This window comes from Pteropus vampyrus, unplaced genomic scaffold (genome assembly GCF_000151845.1).
Source record: "Pteropus vampyrus isolate Shadow unplaced genomic scaffold, Pvam_2.0 Scaffold57, whole genome shotgun sequence".
NCBI lineage: Eukaryota > Metazoa > Chordata > Mammalia > Chiroptera > Pteropodidae > Pteropus > Pteropus vampyrus.
Genome location: NW_011888838.1, coordinates 3,690,416 through 3,696,781, shown reverse-complemented (window position 1 = coordinate 3,696,781; position 6,366 = coordinate 3,690,416).

The window sequence follows — 6,366 nt, the reverse complement described above, 5'->3', positions numbered from 1 at the left end:
TTTACATTTAGGGTGATTATTGAAATATGAGGTCTTCTTATAGCCATTTTATCTTTCGTTTTCTGATAGCTCGGTGTTTCCATTGCTTCCTTATCCTTGTGTTTCTGTTTTCTTTATTTTAGTTGGCTTTTGTGTGTTTTCCCTCTGGTTCTTCTTGTTTTATGTTATATACTTCAGTTCTGTATCTTCTGTGTGTGGTTACCATAACGATTATGTGAAGAAAAATGATATATTCAGTCATCCATTTTCTTCTGCGCATGCCTTATCTCCATTCCCCGTTGTGAGTTTGGATCTTTGAATCCTCCTCTTTTCAGTCATTATTATCTCAGTTTATCCCTATATATGCTGAATGTTCATTACTATCTTGCTATAGCAATTTTCTTCTTATTATTTATGCTTATAATGCTTTGTTCTTATTAAGGATTGCACTTCTCTGCTTCTATTTGCCTGACAGTCACTTTATAACTAATTATGTTTTTTTGGGGGGGCGGGGGCAGTAGTGAGTTGACCCCTTTCAGTATTTCCTGTAGTGCAGACCTCATAATGGAGAATTCCCTCATTTTTTGTATATCTGGAAATGTCTTAATTTCTCCTTCATATCTAAAGGAGAGCTTAGCTGGATACATTATTTTAGGCTGGTAGTTCCTTTCACTTAATAGTTTAAATATCTTAAATACATTCCTTTCTGGCCTGTAATGTTTGCACTGAGAAGTCCAATGATAATCTAATAGGTTTTCCTTTATAAGTTACCATTTTCTTTTCCCTGGCTGCGTTGAGAATTCTATCTTTGTCATTGATTTTTGATAACTTTAATACAACGTGTCTTGGTGAAAGCCTTTTGAGATTGAGATAATTGGGTGTTCTGTTGACTTCTTGAATTCCAAGCTCCAGCTAATTTCTTGAATTCCAAGCTCCAGCTAATTCTTGTCAGCTATTTGTCTGAAAATGCTTTCTAGTCCCAGCTCCTTTTCCTCGCCTTCAATAATGCCCATTATTCTTGTTTCCTCTCCTGATGTTATCAGCTAGTTCTTGAATTTCTCGTTCATTATTTTTCATTCTTCGATTTCTCTCTTCTTCCTTCTGATTTATTTCTAGATTTCTGTCTTCAATATCACTGATCCTTTCCTCCATTTGGTCGACTCTATTCCCCAAGCTTGCAATTTCATTTTTCAACTCTTGCTGTGTATTTTGTATCTCCAGAAGATCTGTACTTTTTGAGGGTTTCAATCTCCTTGTTTTGCTCACCTAATTGTTTTTTTCAATTCCTGAAATTGTTGGTATGACTTGTTTCCAAACTCACTGAGTTTTTTCAGAATTCTCTGTCATTTAAGTTGCATATTTCTACATCTGTAAGCTTCTTTTCTGGAGGTTTTTCTCTTTCTTTCTGAGATGCCTTGTCACCTTGGTTGTACATCATGGTGTTTAACGGATTATTCATCCGCCTGAACATTAATGGAAGTGTATCCTGCTGTTTTTCCAGAAAGAAGATTTATTATATAAAGATTTCTCTTTTAACGTGTTGCAAAGAAGGTGCTTTTCTTTGGGTTTCCTGTAGGTGGCGTCTAAGCCTCTTGGATTCCTGCTTTATATAAAGCCTTAATAAAGCCTTTTTTATTTTCTCGTAGATATTTAATCACACTCGCTACCCTCAGTTTCAGTCCCTGTCAGTGTCAGTGACAGTTTCAGTAGTGTTTGCTCAGATTCTCCTGGGGCTCTGCGGTATTCACTCTTGGAGGGTGTGAGGGGAGGGGCCTTCTGTGTTGTAAGTTGGGGGCTGCGGCTCAGCGTCGGTTTTGCAACTGCAGCCGGCATAAATCAACTGTTGTTTCTCTGCAGTCCCATCACACTTCTCTGCTTTCTGCTCTGATGACTGGGCCTTCCACTGGCTGCATGGAACTCACAGCACTTCCAGGCAGGGCTGTTCAAGGAAGTCGCTGCACATTATCCCCTCTCCTTCCACCTGCAAGGAACTCCAGTGGCAAGAAGCAGCTTCTTTATTTCTCCCAGTCCACCACCCGAAACCCGGGATTCTGACCTATGATAGCTCTTATGCACAGATCTCACTCTGAGACATGGTGGTGTGCAGTTTGGGTGTTTTTGGTTGAATTTTGGGTGTTCAGCTTATTGTTGTCTCAAGGAGAGAGATCTGGGGGACATCTCTCACTCTGGAAGAGAGGATTAAATAAAGGTATTCATGGTAATATTCAATGAAATGGTTGCATTTTAAATAGAAGGAGTATTAAAAAAAAGAGATTGAAAAAATGACACTGATTTCAGGTGTCAAAGACTCTGGATTGTGATTCAATTCACTGATAGTGGGAATTCTGGAGAAAAAGAGATTTGAGGATGGGAGATGAGGAGTTAAATGTTTGAGCCATCAAGTTTATGGAGCTTATAGAATATCAGAATAGAAATTGTATTAATAGGCTGTTAGATATATGAATCTGAGGATATGAGCAAGCTCTAGGTTCAAGAAATATGTAGTCAATACACATAAAACTACATGAGTTGAGGGCATGAATGTAGATTAATTTATCCATACATGAGTGAATAAAATTTATGATGACAGAGATAATAAGACTTAAAAAATTTAGAAGTGGCAAAGAATGCAAAGTATAAGACCTAGAATGAATCATAGTGATATGGATTCAAAGGTAAGAGTTTTCCAGCAAATGTGTGGCAGAATTGTGGAGATGAGTATGCAAACTGTCTCCTTCCTGACATTTACTAGTGTGGTTCCTGGTTTAATGCATACTTTACAGTGACTGAACCATAAAACTTTTGGAGAAGCATAGGTATTGGTTTAAAAGATTTTAATTTATTGTTGAGGCAGCTCCAGAGCAAAGTTCAGTTCTCAATTTAAGGGAGGGATAAAAAAACCTGAAAGATCTCTTCTAGAAGTTTTTAGTCACAGTTTTATATTTCCAAGTTTCACATGTCTAGTTAAAACCACATTCATGTTGTCAAATCAAGCCCTTTGTTTCTACATGCAGTACTTAATTTGCTTCACTTGCTTTGTTCATATTTAATAAAGTAATTCTGCTCACCTCTTATTCAATAAGTATATGTAGTACAACAAAGAACTAGAATAGATCATGATGATTCTCTGCTTTCCTGAAGCTAATGAGACTCCATTCTTATTGTTCTATTTTAAATATGTTGTCAATTAGAGAATTGAAAATTATAAATCTCTTGAAATTTAAAAGACTTTGAGTTATTTTAATATTTTTATAATTATTTGTGATAAAATATACCTGATAATTGCTAATTTTTATAACAAAAATATCTGAATAATTTACTGTTTTATTTGAGAATATTAATCATACTGTAATATACCAAAAATCTACTCAAAAGTTTTGTAAGAATAACTGTCATGCCAACATTAAATATATTAAGAAAGGACATTTATTATACTTCCAAATTATACTTTCTTATGCACTTGTAATTTAATTAAATATATTTTATACCAATAAATGATAAAGGGAGGAAAATAATGTGTTAGGAAGATTGTTGTTAGAATCCCAGCTACGCTGCTTACCGGCTGAATTAGCCTGTGAACTTGCTTTATTTTGTAAGCCTAAATGTATTCATCTCTATAAGAGGCAAAAAAACAACCATTGTCAAAGTTGCATATGAATAATTTGTCATAAAGTGCTCAGTAAATGGAAAGAGCTCTAATAACTTTTTTAAATAAATAAACTTTATTGAGCTAATGAGAAAACAATACATTTTAAATATTTTGAATTTTTACCTATTGCTAAAAATAAATTTAGATAGAGACAAAGGTGAACATTGTCTAACTTTTTTTAATGAAAATTAAGGTAAAAATACACCACTCTTGAACTTTTTGCTATTGTTTATAAAAGTTTTATCTCAAAGAAATTGTTGTTCTTATTTACATGGGATTAATTAAAATAGTATAATTTAGCTATAATTGTTAATTGGGCTATCTAGTCACCTAGATAATAAATGAATAGAGTTTATAAACTTCAAACATCAAGAAAAGTTTACTTTTCCTATTTGGAAGAAATTAAACACAAACACACACACACACACACACACACACACACACACACACACACACACTGAACCTGGCATATTGCCTTGAAAATTTTCTGATATTATTATTTTCTAGGATCTGTATCTATGTAAATGTGAGAGATATATTTCATTTCTCTTTATTAACAGTTTATTCAGTTTTCAAAATGGAATTTACAATTTCAATTGTTTTTTAAAAATTTTATACCTTTTTAAATTTATATAACAAATACACGTGGTGATCAGACATGTGAGCACCATGAGTTGCAGAATGGGTGTCCTTCATCCCAGCATCCTTGAAATACATTTGTTTTTTGCAGACAATTTAGAGGCGATTCAGAGCACAATTATGAAGAGAATTATTATTACTCTTTATCTTCTTTTGAATCAAGTTTGTTCAATCTATTCAGGTGAACAAATAAAAAAATAACATTTTTTAAAAACCTTATAGGAAAACTAGGTGCTGTTGTTTTGAGCATGATCACTGGATCTTTCTATGCAAACAAGTTATCATATAAATATATTTCTTTCAAAACACTCATACAGTACTACTTCTAAAAAGAATTATGTTAAAACATGACTTTCATCTCTTTATTTTCATTGCTATTAAAGTGTACCTTATATTGTACTTGCCTACTTAACCAATATGTCTTATGATATGCAAAATCTACAGTGGTAAACAAACAATGCCATTGCTGTTAAGTAGTTTACATTCTAGTTAGAGAATGAGACAACAGAATAAATAATTATAATTAAACATAATTAATTAAAATTGGAATGCTTACATATATTTATAGATATGTATGGTAGGATTCCTAACAAAATGTTGGCATTAAAAGTAAGCATTCTGGAAAAATATGACTTTCTAAACTGATTACAGAAAATTTTTAGAAATAAGACATCCAAGGAGCTATTTGTATTCTTGGGAGAGAAGTGGGAAAGAATTTTAAGTAATGGAAAAATATAGAAAATTAGAAGAATGAAATATTGTGCATAAATTCAGAGAAAAGGAGAAAATATGGTCCATTTGTGGGTATATAGATTAAATGATGCTCCTTTTACCTTCAATGAAAACATAAATAAATATAGCCATAGATGTAGAAGGCTCTAAATGAATTTACATTACTTTGAAAAGAGTTTAGTCAATAATAAAAATATGAATATAAATATCAATAGGTCAAGAGCCATATTTTTTTTTCTGTGTCAGAGACAGATACTTTAAGCTTATCCAATTTAAAAATATGTAGCTGATCTTCATCAATGTAGATTCATTGTCAGATCAGAAAAACCACATTTGTTTTGTCACTTATGCAATTAGGTATGACATGTGATTAGATCACTTCAATGGAATGTTAGCAAAAGTGATGTGTCATTGATTGGATGTTGCAGTTAAAAAGTGGGTATTCTTATCTGTTTTACTTTTCCCTTTCATAGCAATCTCAGAAGACATGTCAAAAAGGTGGAGCTACAAAATGAAAAGTGTCTTGTCCCTGAATCAAATGTGGAAGGATGCCCACCATGCCACACAGGCGAGTCACATATACATCCAATTTGTTCTATCAATAAATATTTTGGCAGTTTTTTGATACTACTACTATAACTAACACTAAAATTGGTGTTAGAACTTGTGTGCTGCTTTATAAGCATTCTAAAACATTGGCAATTGCTTAGCAGTTGGATTGTGAGCAACAACGACACATATTGAAAGCTAGAAAACTAGAGAATTATGTGATAAAGTGGAAAAAATAACTGGTACAAACACTGATTCTAGGTGTAATTGCTACCACAAGCACACTGTATTTATAGCCATGGAAAAATTTTGATATAATTTTTATTGTAGTTTTGCTTATTACTGGCTGTGTTTAGCAAGGTATTAGAAAAATATGCGAGGTATAAATATATTTTCTTATAGTTCGTTTATATTTAGGGAACCTATCACAGTATGACTTAGTCTATGCTGATTGATATAGAGTAAGTTCCAGAAATGGGGTACTGATTTTATGAAATACTTAACACATGGGTTGTCCTAGAGAGTTGGTGTCATGGAACCATGTTGGATGCTAAAAAATCAAATTACACTTTAAAGAGTAGCAAAATATTTGGCAAAACTGTCTTCTGCACAATTTAAGGTCAGATTGTATGATTATTGATCTTGGCCTAAGTGGATGGATAAGTTTTTCCTTAAAACCTGATTGTCTCAAGATAGCTAGTATTAAGTTGGAAGAGAAGCACAAGGCTAAGTAAGGAAAGAAATGTGTCAGTTCTGAGAATTATGTTAGAAAATAAATTTTATGTTGTTACTGATATAGAGAACTGAATGGAAGAAAA